At 51.2% G+C, this 15,059-nt stretch overlaps 2 non-coding genes across 2 annotated transcripts; both read left to right on the forward strand.

Annotated features, from left to right (window-relative positions):
* The first annotated feature begins 5,306 nt into the window (after nucleotides 1–5,306).
* Trnaa-ggc (transfer RNA alanine (anticodon GGC)) lies at nucleotides 5,307–5,379 on the forward strand. Its single transcript has one exon. It is a non-coding gene; the product is annotated as a tRNA-Ala (tRNA).
* A 508-nt stretch (nucleotides 5,380–5,887) lies between these two features.
* Nucleotides 5,888–5,960, forward strand: Trnan-auu (transfer RNA asparagine (anticodon AUU)). The gene has a single exon. It is a non-coding gene; the product is annotated as a tRNA-Asn (tRNA).
* The last annotated feature ends 9,099 nt before the right edge of the window (nucleotides 5,961–15,059 follow it).

A 15,059-nucleotide genomic window follows, 5' to 3' on the forward strand; every position in this document is an offset into this window, starting at 1 on the left:
GAGTGGCGCTGGCTACTACCCCCAAGTGCAGGAAACAAAATACATTAACATAAATACCCGAGAAAGTGCTGGGGAAACAGCCCCGCCGGTAGCGTAGTGGTTGTCGCACCAGACCGGTATTCTGGAGGTCATGGGTTCGGATCCCACCCGTCGGGCATTTTGTCACCACTTTCTTCTCGAATAAAAAAAATTCTTCATCTCTTTCTATGACTTACCACAACCTCCTCTTTGCTTTCCGATGTTTTCCTCCCCACCCGGGGGTAGGCATGAGTAGGTGACGGAAGCCGAGTGGCCGGCTGACACGACGTGAGGCCGCGTCAAGTTTGCAGGACAAACAAAGATGTTTTTTCTCTTTCTCTCTCTTGACTGCCAACTGTTATTTTCTGTCTTATTTCACGGGGCCGCTCATTTCCCATTTTCTGATTCGCTACATGCTTAGAGAGGGCTTCCGTTCTGGCAGTCTTGGAGCCAAAGGGAGCTTAAGAGGGTTCAACGCTGGTCGACCACTGTCGACATGTCGTAGACACTCGAGTCACGGCCCGGGGGTTAAAAAGATGGTCACCTTCACCCCGAGTAGTCCGAGTGGCGGTGGCTACCACCCCCAAGGGCAGGAAACAAAATTACATTAACATCATTACCCGAGAAATTGCTGGGGAAACAGCCCGCCGGTAGCGTAGTGGTTCTCGCACCAGACTGGTATTCTGGAGGTCGTGGGTTAAGATCCCACCCGGCGGGCATTTTTGCACCACTTTATTCTCAGATAAAAAAAATTCTTCATCTCTTTCTATGACCCACCTAAACCTCCCTTTTGCTTTCCGAGGTTTTCCACCCCACCCGGGAGTAGGCATGAGTAGGTGACGGAAGCCGATTGGCCGGCTGACACGACGTGAGGCCGCGTCAAGTTTGCAGGACAAATAAAGATGTTTTCTCTCTCTCTCTCTTTTTTGACTGCCAACTCTTATTTTCTGTCTTATTTCACGGAGCCCCTCATTTCCCGTTTTCTGATTCGCTACATGCTTAGAGATGGCCTCTGTTCTGGTAGCCTTGGTGCCAAATGGAGCTTAAGAGGGTTCAACGCTGGTCGACCACTGTCGACATGTCGTAGACACTCGAGTAACGGCCCACTGGTGTAAAAGATGGTCCCCTTCACCCCGAGTAGTCCCAGTGATCTGGCTACCAGCCCCAAGTTCAGGAAACAAATAAACCTTCACATAAATACCCGAGAAAGTGCTGGGGAAACAGCCCCGCCGGTAGCGTAGTGGTTATCGCACCAGACCGCCATTCTGGAGGTCGTGGGTTGGGATCCCAGCCGGCGGGCATTTTTTCACCACTTTCTTCTCGAATGAAAAAATTCTTCATCTCTTTCTATGACCCACCACAACCTCCCCTTTGCTTTCCGAGGTTTTCCACCCCACCTGAGGGTCGGCATGAGTAGGTCACGGAAGCCGAGTGGCCGGCTGACACGACGTGAGGCCGCGTCGCGTTTGCAGGACAAATAAAGATGTTTTCTCTCTCACTCTCTCTTGACTGCCAACTCTTATTTTCTGTCTTATTTCACGGAGCCCTCATTTCCCATTTTCTGATTCCCTACAGGCTTAGTTACGGCCTCTGTTCTGGCAGTCGTGGTGCCAAAGGGAGCTTCAGAGGGTTCAACGCTGGTCGACCACTGTCGACATGTCGTAGACACTCGAGTCACGGCCCGGGGGTTAAAAAGATGGTCACCTTCACCCCGAGTAGTCCGAGTGGCGCTGGCTACCACCCCCAAGGGCAGGAAACAAAATTACATTAACATCATTACCCGAGAAATTGCTGGGGAAACAGCCCCGCCGGTAGCGTAGTGGTTCTCGCACCAGACTGGTATTCTGGAGGTCGTGGGTTCAGATCCCACCCGGCGGGCATTTTTGCACCACTTTATTCTCAGATAAAAAAAATTCTTCATCTCTTTCTATGACCCACCTAAACCTCCCCTTTGCTTTCCGAGGTTTTCCACCCCACCCGGGAGTAGGCATGAGTAGGTGACGGAAGCCGATTGGCCGGCTGACACGACGTGAGGCCGCGTCAAGTTTGCAGGACAAATAAAGATGTTTTCTCTCTCTCTCTCTTTTTTGACTGCCAACTCTTATTTTCTGTCTTATTTCACGGAGCCCCTCATTTCCCGTTTTCTGATTCGCTACATGCTTAGAGATGGCCTCTGTTCTGGTAGCCTTGGTGCCAAAGGGAGCTTAAGAGGGTTCAACGCTGGTCGACCACTGTCGACATGTCGTAGACACTCGAGTCACGGCCCGCTGGTGTAAAAGATGGTCCCCTTCACCCCGAGTAGTCCCAGTGATCTGGCTACCAGCCCCAAGTTCAGGAAACAAATAAACCTTCACATAAATACCCGAGAAAGTGCTGGGGAAACAGCCCCGCCGGTAGCGTATTGGTTATCGCACCAGACCGCCATTCTGGAGGTCGTGGGTTGGGATCCCAGCCGGCGGGCATTTTTTCACCACTTTCTTCTCGAATGAAAAAATTCTTCATCTCTTTCTATGACCCACCACAACCTCCCCTTTGCTTTCCGAGGTTTTCCACCCCACCTGAGGGTCGGCATGAGTAGGTCACGGAAGCCGAGTGGCCGGCTGACACGACGTGAGGCCGCGTCGCGTTTGCAGGACAAATAAAGATGTTTTCTCTCTCACTCTCTCTTGACTGCCAACTCTTATTTTCTGTCTTATTTCACGGAGCCCTCATTTCCCATTTTCTGATTCCCTACAGGTTTAGTTACGGCCTCTGTTCTGGCAGTCTTGGTGCCAAAGGGAGCTTCAGAGGGTTCAACGCTGGTCGACCACTGTCGACATGTCGTAGACACTCGAGTCACGGCCCGGGGCTTAAAAAGATGATCCCCTTCACCCCGAGTAGTCCGAGTGGCGCTGGCTACCAGCCCCAAGTGCAGGAAACAAAAAAACCTTAACATAAATACCCGAGAAAGTGCTGGGGAAACAGCCCCGCCGGTAGCGTAGTGGTTATCGCACCAGACCGGTATTCTGGAGGTCGTGGGTTTGGATTCCACCCGGCGGGAATTTTTTCACCACCTTCTTCTGGAATTAAAAAAATTCTTCATCTCTTTCTATGACCCACCACAACCTTCCCTTTGCTTTCCGAGGTTGTCCACCCCACCAGGAGGTAGGCATGAGTAGGTGACGGAAGCCGAGTGGCCGGCTGACACGACGTGTGGCGGCGTCAAGTTTTCAGGAGCAATAAAGATGTTTTCTCTCCCTCTCTCTCTCTCTTGACTGCCAACTCTTATTTTCTGTATTATTTCACGAAGCCCCTCAATTCCCATTTTCTGATTCGCTACATGCTTAGAGAGGGCTTCTGTTCTGGCAGTCTTGGAGCCAAAGGGAGCTTAAGAGGGTTCAACGCTGGTCGACCACTGTCGACATGTCGTAGACACTCGAGTCACGGCCCGGGGCTTAAAAGGATGATCCCATTCACCCCGAGTAGTCCGAGTGGTGCTGGCTACCACCCCCAAGTGCAGGAAACAAAATTACATTGACATAAATACCCGAGAAAGTTCTGGGGAAACAGCCCCGCCGGTAGCGTAGTGGTTGTGGCACCAGACCGGTATTCTGGAGGTCATGGGTTCGGATCCCACCCGTCGGGCATTTTTTCACCACTTTCTTCTCGAATAAAAAAAATTCTTCATCTCTTTCTATGACTTACCACAACCTCCCCTTTGCTTTCCGAGGTTTTCCAACCCCACCCGGGGGTGGACATGAGTAGGTGACGGAAGCCGAGTGGCCGGCTGACACGACGTGAGGCCGCATCAAGTTTGCAGGACAAATAAAGATGTTTTCTCTCTCTCTCTCTCTTGACTGCCAACTCTTATTTTCGGTCTTATTTCACGGAGCCCCTCATTTCCCATTTTCTGATTCGCTACATGCTTAGAGATGGCCTCTGTTCTGGTAGTCTTGGTGCCAAAGGGAGCTTCAGAGGGTTCAACCCTGGTCGACCACTGTCGACATGTCGTAGACATTCGAGTCACGGCCCGGGGCTTAAAAGATGATCCCTTTCACCACGAGTAGTCCGAGTGGTGTGGGCTACCACCCCCAAGTGGAGGAAACAAAATTACATTGACATAAATACCCGAGAAAGTGCTGAGGAAACAGCCCCGCCGGTAGCGTAGTGGTTATCGCACCAGACCGGTATTCTGGAGGTCGTGGGTTCAGATCCCACCTGGCGGGCATTTTTGCACCACTTTATTCTCAGAAAAATAAAATTCTTCATCTCTTTCTATGACCCACCACAACCTCCCCTTTGCTTTCCGAGGTTTTGCACCCCACCCGGGAGTAGGCATGAGTAGGTGACGGAAGCCGAGTTGCCGGCTGACACGACATGAGGCCGCGTCAAGTTATCAGGACAAATAAAGATGTTTTCTCTCCCTCTCTCTCTCTTGACTGCCAACTCTTATTTTCTGTCTTATTTCACGGAGCCCCTCATTTCCCATTTTCTGATTCGCTACATGCTTAGAGAGGGCTTCTGTTCTGGCAGATTTGGAGCTAAAGGGAGCTTAAGAGGGTTCAACGCTGGTCGACCACTGTCGACATGTCGTAGACACTCGAGTCACGGCCCGGGGGTTAAAAAGATGGTCCCCTTCACCCCGAGTAGTCCGAGTGGCGCTGGCTACCAGCCCGAAGTGCAGGAAACAAAAAACCTTAACATAAATACCCGAGAAAGTGCTGAAAAAACAGCCCCACCGGTAGCGTAGTGGTTATCGCACCAGACCGGTATTCTGGAGGTCGTGGGTTCAGATCCCACCCGGCGGGCATTTTTTCACCACTTTATTTTTGGATAAAAAAAATTCTTCATCTCTTTCTATGAACCACCACAACCTCCCCTTTGCTTTCCGAGGTTTTCCACCCCACCCGGGGGTAGGCATGAGTAGGTGACGGAAGCCGAGTGGCCGGCTGACACGACGTGTGGCCGCGTCAAGTTTGCAGGACAAATAAAGATGTTTTCTCTCTCTCTCTCTCTTGACTGCCAACTCTTATTTTCTGTTTTATTTCACGGAGCCGCTCATTTCCCATTTTTTTGATTCGCTACGAGCTTAGAGATGGCCTCTGTTCTGGTAGTCTTGGTGCCAAAGGGAGCTTAAGAGGGTTCAACGCTGGTCGACCACTGTCGACATGTCGTAGGCACTCGAGTCACGGCCCGGGGGTTAAAAAGATGGTCCCCTTCACCACGAGTAGTCCGAGTGGCGCTGGCTACCACCCCCAAAACAAAAAAACCTTAAAATAAATACCCGAGAAAGTGCTGGGGAAACAGCCCCGCCGGTAGCGTAGTGGTTATCGCACCAGACCGGCATTCTGGAGGTTGTGGGTTCGGATCTCACCCGGTGGGCATTTTTTCACCACCTTTCTTCTGGAATGAAAATATTCTTCATCTCTTTCTATGACCCACCACAACCTCCCCTTTGCTTTCCGAGGTTTTCCACCCCACCTGGGGGTAGGCATGAGTAGGTCACGGAAGCAGAGTGCCCGGCTGACACGACGTGAGGCCGCGTCGCGTTTGCAGGACAAATAAACATGTTTTCTCTCTCTCTCTCTTTTGACTGCCAACTCTTATTTTCTGTCCTATTTCACGGAGCCCTTCATTTCCCGTTTTCTGATTCGCTACATGCTTAGAGATGGCCTCTGTTCTGGTAGCCTTGGTGCCAAAGGGAGCTTAAGAGGGTTCAACACTGGTCGACCACTGTCGACATGTCGTAGACACTCGAGTCACGGTCCGGGGCTTAAAAAGATGATCCCCTTCACGCCGAGTAGTCCGAGTGGCGCTGGCTACCACCCCCAAGTGCAGGAAACAAAATTACATTAACATCATTACCCGAGAAATTGCTGGGGAAACAGCCCCGCCGGTAGCGTAGTGGTTATCGCACCAGACTATTATTCTGGAGGTCGTGGATTCAGATCCCACCCGGCGGGCATTTTTGCACCACTTTATTCTCAGATAAAAAAAAATTCTTCATCTCTCTCTATGACCCACCTAAACCTCCCCTTTGCTTTCCGAGGTTTTCCACCCCACCCGGGAGTAGGCATGAGTAGGTGACGGAAGCCGATTGGCCGGCTGACACGACGTGAGGCCGCGTCAAGTTTGCAGGACAAATAAAGATGTTTTCTCTCTCTCTCTCTTTTTTGACTGCCAACTCTTATTTTCTGTCTTATTTCACGGAGCCCCTCATTTCCCGTTTTCTGATTCGCTACATGCTTAGAGATGGCCTCTGTTCTGGTAGCCTTGGTGCCAAAGGGAGCTTAAGAGGGTTCAACGCTGGTCGACCACTGTCGACATGTCGTAGACACTCGAGTCACGGCCCGGGGGTGTAAAAGATGGTCCCCTTCACCCCGAGTAGTCCCAGTGATCTAGCTACCAGCCCCAAGTTCAGGAAACAAATAAACCTTCACATAAATACCCGAGAAAGTGCTGGGGAAACAGCCCCGCCGGTAGCGTAGTGGTTATCGCACCAGACCGCCATTCTGGAGGTCGTGGGTTGGGATCCCAGCCGGCGGGCATTTTTTCACCACTTTCTTCTCGAATGAAAAAATTCTTCATCTCTTTCTATGACCCACCACAACCTCCCCTTTGCTTTCCGAGGTTTTCCACCCCACCTGAGGGTCGGCATGAGTAGGTCACGGAAGCCGAGTGGCCGGCTGACACGACGTGAGGCCGCGTCGCGTTTGCAGGACAAATAAAGATGTTTTCTCTCTCACTCTCTCTTGACTGCCAACTCTTATTTTCTGTCTTATTTCACGGAGCCCTCATTTCCCATTTTCTGATTCCCTACAGGCTTAGTTACGGCCTCTGTTCTGGCAGTCTTGGTGCCAAAGGGAGCTTCAGAGGGTTCAACGCTGGTCGACCACTGTCGACATGTCGTAGACACTCGAGTCACGGCCCGGGGCTTAAAAAGATGATCCCCTTCACCCCGAGTAGTCCGAGTGGCGCTGGCTACCAGCCCCAAGTGCAGGAAACAAAAAAACCTTAACATAAATACCCGAGAAAGTGCTGGGGAAACAGCCCCGCCGGTAGCGTAGTGGTTATCGCACCAGACCGGTATTCTGGAGGTCGTGGGTTCGGATTCCATACGGCGGGAATTTTTTCACCACCTTCTTCTGGAATTAAAAAAATTCTTCATCTCTTTCTATGACCCACTACAACCTCCCCTTTGCTTTCCGAGGTTGTCCACCCCACCAGGAGGTAGGCATGAGTAGGTGACGGAAGCCGAGTGGCCGGCTGACACGACGTGTGGCGGCGTCAAGTTTTCAGGAGCAATAAAGATGTTTTCTCTCCCTCTCTCTCTCTGTTGACTGCCAACTCTTATTTTCTGCATTATTTGACGAAGCCCCTCAATTCCCATTTTCTGATTCGCTACATGCATAGAGAGGGCTTCTGTTCTGGCAGTCTTGGAGCCAAAGGGAGCTTAAGAGGGTTCAACGCTGGTCGACCACTGTCGACATGTCGTAGACACTCGAGTCACGGCCCGGGGCTTAAAAAGATGATCCCCTTCACCCCGAGTAGTCCGAGTGGTGCTGGCTACCAACCCCAAGTGCAGGTAACAAAATTACATTAACATAAATATCAGAAAAATTGCTGGGGAAACAGCCCCGCTGGTAGCGTAGTGGTTATCGCACCAGACCGGTATTCTGGAGGTCGTGGGTTCGGATCCCACCCGGCGGGCATTTTTTCGACACTTTCTTCTGGAATGAAAAAATTGTTCATCTCTTTCTATGACCCACCACAACCTCCCCTTGGCTTTCCGAGGTTTTCCACCCCACAAGGGGGTAGGCATGAGTAGGTGACAAAAGCCGAGTGGCCGGCTGACACGACGTGTGGCCGCGTCAAGTTTGCAGGACAAATAAAGATGTTTTCTCTCTCTCTCTCTCTTGACTGCCAACTCTTATTTTCTGTCTTATTTCACGGAGCCGCTCATTTCCCATTTTTTGATTCGCTACGAGCTTAGAGATGGCCTCTGTTCTGGTAGTCTTGGTGCCAAAGGGAGCTTAAGAGGGTTCAACGCTGGTCGACCACTGTCGACATGTCGTAGGCACTCGAGTCACGGCCCGGGGGTAAAAAGATAGTCCCCTTCACCACGAGTAGTCCGAGTGGCGCTGGCTACCACCCCCAAGTGGAGGAAACAAAATTACATTGACATAAATACCCGAGAAAGTGCTGAGGAAACAGCCCCGCCGGTAGCGTAGTGGTTATCGCACCAGACCGGTATTCTGGAGGTCGTGGGTTCAGATCCCACCTGGCGGGCATTTTTGCACCACTTTATTCTCAGATAAAAAAATTCTTCATCTCTTTCTATGACCCACGACAACTTCCCCTTTGCTTTCCAAGGTTTTCCACCCCACCCGGGAGTAGGCATGAGTAGGTGACGGAAGCCGAGTGGCCGGCTGACACGACGTGTGGCCGCGTCAAGTTTGCAGGACAAATAAAGATGTTTTCTCTCTCTCTCTCTTGACTGCCAACTCTTATTTTCTGTCTTATTTCACGGAGCCCCTCATTTCCTATTTTCTGATTCGCTACATGCTTAGTTACGGCCTCTGTTCTGGCAGTCTTGGTGCCAAATGGAGCTTAAGAGGGTTCAACGCTGGTCGACCACTGTCGACATGTCGTAGGCACTCGAGTCACGGCCCGGGGGTTAAAAAGATGGTCCCCTTCACCACGAGTAGTCCGAGTGGCGCTGGCTACCACCCCCAAGTGGAGGAAACAAAATTACATTGACATAAATACCCGAGAAAGTGCTGAGGAAACAGCCCCGCCGGTAGCGTAGTGGTTATCACACCAGACCGGTATTCTGGAGGTCGTGGGTTCAGATCCCACCTGGCGGGCATTTTTGCACCACTTTATTCTCAGATAAAAAAATTCTTCATCTCTTTCTATGACCCACGACAACTTCCCCTTTGCTTTCCGAGGTTTTCCACCCCACCCGGGAGTAGGCATGAGTAGGTGACGGAAGCCGAGTGGCCGGCTGACACGACGTGTGGCCGCGTCAAGTTTGCAGGACAAATAAAGATGTTTTCTCTCTCTCTCTCTTGACTGCCAACTCTTATTTTCTGTCGTATTTCACGGAGCCGCTCATTTCCCATTTTCTGATTCGCTACATGCTTAGAGAGGGCCTCTGTTCTGGCAGTGTTGGTGCCAAAGGGAGCTTAAGAGGGTTCAACGCTGGTCGACCACTGTCGAGATGTCGTAGACACTCGAGTCACGGCCCTGGGGGTTAAAAAGATGATCCCCTTCACCCCGAGTAGTCCGAGTGGCGCTGGCTACCACACCCAAGTGCAGGAAACAAAATTACATTAACATAAATACCCGAGAAATTGCTGGGGAAACAGCCCCGCCGGTACCGTAGTGCTTGTCGCACCAGACCGGTATTCTGGAGGTCATGGGTTCGGATCCCACCCGTCGGGCATTTTTTCACCACTTTCTTCTCCAATAAAAAAAAATTCATCATCTCTTTCTATGACTTACTACAACCTCCCCTTTGCTTTCCGAGGTTTTCCACCCCACCCGGGGGTGGGCATGAGTAGGTGATGGAAGCCGAGTGGCCGTCTGACACGATGTAAGGCCGCGTCAAGTTTGCAGGACAAATAAAGATGTTTTCTCTCTCTCTCTGTCTTGACTGCCAACTCTTATTTTCTGTCTCATTTCACGGAGCCCCTCATTTCCTATTTTCTGATTCGCTACATGCTTAGTTACGGCCTCTGTTCTGGCAGTCTTGGTGCCAAAGGGAGCTTAAGAGGGTTCAACGCTGGTCGACCACTGTCGACATGTCGTAGGCACTCGAGTCACGGCCCGGGGGTTAAAAAGATGGTCCCCTTCACCACGAGTAGTCCGAGTGGCGCTGGCTACCACCCCCAAGTGGAGGAAACAAAATTACATTGACATAAATACCCGAGAAAGTGCTGAGGAAACAGCCCCGCCGGTAGCGTAGTGGTTATCGCACCAGACCGGTATTCTGGAGGTCGTGGGTTCAGATCCCACCTGGCGGGCATTTTTGCACCACTTTATTCTCAGATAAAAAAAAATTCTTCATCTCTTTCTATGACCCACGACTACTTCCCCTTTGCTTTCCGAGGTTTTCCACCCCACCCGGGAGTAGGCATGAGTAGGTGACGGAAGCCGAGTGGCCGGCTGACACGACGTGTGGCCGCGTCAAGTTTGCAGGACAAATAAAGATGTTTTCTCTCCCTCTCTCTTGACTGCCAACTCTTATTTTCTGTCTTATTTCACGGAGCCGCTCATTTCCCATTTTCTGATTCGCTACATGCTTAGAGAGGGCCTCTGTTCTGGCAGTGTTGGTGCCAAAGGGAGCTTAAGAGGGTTCAACGCTGGTCGACCACTGTCGAGATGTCGTAGACACTCGAGTCACGGCCCTGGGGGTTAAAAAGATGATCCCCTTCACCCCGAGTAGTCCGAGTGGCGCTGGCTACCACCCCCAAGTGCAGGAAACAAAATTACATTAACATAAATACCCGAGAAATTGCTGGGGAAACAGCCCCGCCGGTACCGTAGTGCTTGTCGCACCAGACTGGTATTCTGGAGGTCATGGGTTCGGATCCCACCCATCGGGCATTTTTTCACCACTTTCTTCTCGAATGAAAAAATTCTTCATCTCTTTCTATGACCCACCACAACTTCCCCTTTGCTTTCCGAGGTTTTCCACCCCACCTGAGGGTCGGCATGAGTAGGTCACGGAAGCCGAGTGGCCGGCTGACACGACGTGAGGCCGCGTCGCGTTTGCAGGACAAATAAAGATGTTTTCTCTCTCACTCTCTCTTGACTGCCAACTCTTATTTTCTGTCTTATTTCCCGGAGCCCTCATTTCCCATTTTCTGATTCCCTACAGGCTTAGTTACGGCCTCTGTTCTGGCAGTCTTGGTGCCAAAGGGAGCTTCAGAGGGTTCAACGCTGGTCGACCACTGTCGACATGTCGTAGACACTCGAGTCACGGCCCGGGGCTTAAAAAGATGATCCCCTTCACCCCGAGTAGTCCGAGTGGCGCTGGCTACCAGCCCCAAGTGCAGGAAACAAAAAAACCTTAACATAAATACCCGAGAAAGTGCTGGGGAAACAGCCCCGCCGGTAGCGTAGTGGTTATCGCACCAGACCGGTATTCTGGAGGTCGTGGGTTCGGATTCCATACGGCGGGAATTTTTTCACCACCTTCTTCTGGAATTAAAAAAATTCTTCATCTCTTTCTATGACCCACTACAACCTCCCCTTTGCTTTCCGAGGTTGTCCACCCCACCAGGAGGTAGGCATGAGTAGGTGACGGAAGCCGAGTGGCCGGCTGACACGACGTGTGGCGGCGTCAAGTTTTCAGGAGCAATAAAGATGTTTTCTCTCCCTCTCTCTCTCTCTTGACTGCCAACTCTTATTTTCTGCATTATTTCACGAAGCCCCTCAATTCCCATTTTCTGATTCGCTACATGCATAGAGAGGGCTTCTGTTCTGGCAGTCTTGGAGCCAAAGGGAGCTTAAGAGGGTTCAACGCTGGTCGACCACTGTCGACATGTCGTAGACACTCGAGTCACGGCCCGGGGCTTAAAAAGATGATCCCCTTCACCCCGAGTAGTCCGAGTGGTGCTGGCTACCAACCCCAAGTGCAGGTAACAAAATTACATTAACATAAATATCAGAAAAATTGCTGGGGAAACAGCCCCGCTGGTAGTGTAGTGGTTATCGCACCAGACCGGTATTCTGGAGGTCGTGGGTTCGGATCCCACCCGGCGGGCATTTTTTCGACACTTTCTTCTGGAATGAAAAAATTGTTCATCTCTTTCTATGACCCACCACAACCTCCCCTTTGCTTTCCGAGGTTTTCCACCCCACAAGGGGGTAGGCATGAGTAGGTGACAAAAGCCGAGTGGCCGGCTGACACGACGTGTGGCCGCGTCAAGTTTGCAGGACAAATAAAGATGTTTTCTCTCTCTCTCTCTCTTGACTGCCAACTCTTATTTTCTGTCTTATTTCACGGAGCCGCTCATTTCCCATTTTTTGATTCGCTACGAGCTTAGAGATGGCCTCTGTTCTGGTAGTCTTGGTGCCAAAGGGAGCTTAAGAGGGTTCAACGCTGGTCGACCACTGTCGACATGTCGTAGGCACTCGAGTCACGGCCCGGGGGTTAAAAAGATGGTCCCCTTCACCACGAGTAGTCCGAGTGGCGCTGGCTACCACCCCCAAGTGGAGGAAACAAAATTACATTGACATAAATACCCGAGAAAGTGCTGAGGAAACAGCCCCGCCGGTAGCGTAGTGGTTATCGCACCAGACCGGTATTCTGGAGGTCGTGGGTTCAGATCCCACCTGGCGGGCATTTTTGCACCACTTTATTCTCAGATAAAAAAATTCTTCATCTCTTTCTATGACCCACGACAACTTCCCCTTTGCTTTCCAAGGTTTTCCACCCCACCCGGGAGTAGGCATGAGTAGGTGACGGAAGCCGAGTGGCCGGCTGACACGACGTGTGGCCGCGTCAAGTTTGCAGGACAAATAAAGATGTTTTCTCTCTCTCTCTCTTGACTGCCAACTCTTATTTTCTGTCTTATTTCACGGAGCCCCTCATTTCCTATTTTCTGATTCGCTACATGCTTAGTTACGGCCTCTGTTCTGGCAGTCTTGGTGCCAAATGGAGCTTAAGAGGGTTCAACGCTGGTCGACCACTGTCGACATGTCGTAGGCACTCGAGTCACGGCCCGGGGGTTAAAAAGATGGTCCCCTTCACCACGAGTAGTCCGAGTGGCGCTGGCTACCACCCCCAAGTGGAGGAAACAAAATTACATTGACATAAATACCCGAGAAAGTGCTGAGGAAACAGCCCCGCCGGTAGCGTAGTGGTTATCGCACCAGACCGGTATTCTGGAGGTCGTGGGTTCAGATCCCACCTGGCGGGCATGTTTGCACCACTTTATTCTCAGATAAAAAAAATTCTTCATCTCTTTCTATGACCCACGACAACTTCCCCTTTGCTTTCCGAGGTTTTCCACCCCACCCGGGAGTAGGCATGAGTAGGTGACGGAAGCCGAGTGGCCGGCTGACACGACGTGTGGCCGCGTCAAGTTTGCAGGACAAATAAAGATGTTTTCTCTCTCTCTCTCTTGACTGCCAACTCTTATTTTCTGTCTTATTTCACGGAGCCGCTCATTTCCCTTTTTCTGATTCGCTACATGCTTAGAGAGGGCCTCTGTTCTGGCAGTGTTGGTGCCAAAGGGAGCTTAAGAGGGTTCAACGCTGGTCGACCACTGTCGAGATGTCGTAGACACTCGAGTCACGGCTCTGGGGGTTAAAAAGATGATCCCCTTCACCCCGAGTAGTCCGAGTGGCGCTGGCTACCACACCCAAGTGCAGGAAACAAAATTACATTAACATAAATACCCGAGAAATTGCTGGGGAAACAGCCCCGCCGGTACCGTAGTGCTTGTCGCACCAGACCGGTATTCTGGAGGTCATGGGTTCGGATCCCACCCGTCGGGCATTTTTTCACCACTTTCTTCTCCAATAAAAAAAAATTCATCATCTCTTTCTATGACTTACTACAACCTCCCCTTTGCTTTCCGAGGTTTTCCACCCCACCCGGGGGTGGGCATGAGTAGGTGATGGAAGCCGAGTGGCCGGCTGACACGATGTACGGCCGCGTCAAGTTTGCAGGACAAATAAAGATGTTTTCTCTCTCTCTCTCTCTTGACTGCCAACTCTTATTTTCTGTCTTATTTCACGGAGCCGCTCATTTCCCATTTTTTGATTCGCTACGAGCTTAGAGATGGCCTCTGTTCTGGTAGTCTTGGTGCCAAAGGGAGCTTAAGAGGGTTCAACGCTGGTCGACCACTGTCGACATGTCATAGACACTCGAGTCACGGCCCGGGGCTTAAAAAGATGATCCCCTTCACCCCGAGTAGTCCGAGTGGCGCTGGCTACCAGCCCCAAGTGCAGGAAACAAAAAAACCTTAACATAAATACCCGAGAAAGTGCTGGGGAAACAGCCCCGCCGGTAGCGTAGTGGTTATCGCACCAGACCGGTATTCTGGAGGTCGTGGGTTCGGATCCCACCCGGCGGGCATTTTTTCGACACTTTCTTCTGGAATGAAAAAATTGTTCATCTCTTTCTATGACCCACCACAACCTCCCCTTTGCTTTCCGAGGTTTTCCACCCCACAAGGGGGTAGGCATGAGTAGGTGACAAAAGCCGAGTGGCCGGCTGACACGACGTGTGGCCGCGTCAAGTTTGCAGGACAAATAAAGATGTTTTCTCTCTCTCTCTCTCTTGACTGCCAACTCTTATTTTCTGTCTTATTTCACGGAGCCGCTCATTTCCCATTTTTTGATTCGCTACGAGCTTAGAGATGGCCTCTGTTCTGGTAGTCTTGGTGCCAAAGGGAGCTTAAGAGGGTTCAACGCTGGTCGACCACTGTCGACATGTCGTAGGCACTCGAGTCACGGCCCGGGGGTTAAAAAGATGGTCCCCTTCACCACGAGTAGTCCGAGTGGCGCTGGCTACCACCCCCAAGTGGAGGAAACAAAATTACATTGACATAAATACCCGAGAAAGTGCTGAGGAAACAGCCCCGCCGGTAGCGTAGTGGTTATCGCACCAGACCGGTATTCTGGAGGTCGTGGGTTCAGATCCCACCTGGCGGGCATTTTTGCACCACTTTATTCTCAGATAAAAAAATTCTTCATCTCTTTCTATGACCCACGACAACTTCCCCTTTGCTTTCCAAGGTTTTCCACCCCACCCGGGAGTAGGCATGAGTAGGTGACGGAAGCCGAGTGGCCGGCTGACACGACGTGTGGCCGCGTCAAGTTTGCAGGACAAATAAAGATGTTTTCTCTCCCTCTCTCTTGACTGCCAACTCTTATTTTCTGTCTTATTTCACGGAGCCGCTCATTTCCCATTTTCTGATTCGCTACATGCTTAGAGAGGGCCTCTGTTCTGGCAGTGTTGGTGCCAAAGGGAGCTTAAGAGGGTTCAACGCTGGTCGACCACTGTCGAGATGTCGTAGACACTCGAGTCACGGCCCTGGGGG

The sequence above is a fragment of the Haemaphysalis longicornis genome, unplaced genomic scaffold (genome assembly GCF_048455015.1).
Source record: "Haemaphysalis longicornis isolate Haplotype H1 unplaced genomic scaffold, Haemaphysalis longicornis Haplotype H1 scaffold_5, whole genome shotgun sequence".
NCBI classification, from domain to species: Eukaryota; Metazoa; Arthropoda; class Arachnida; order Ixodida; family Ixodidae; genus Haemaphysalis; species Haemaphysalis longicornis.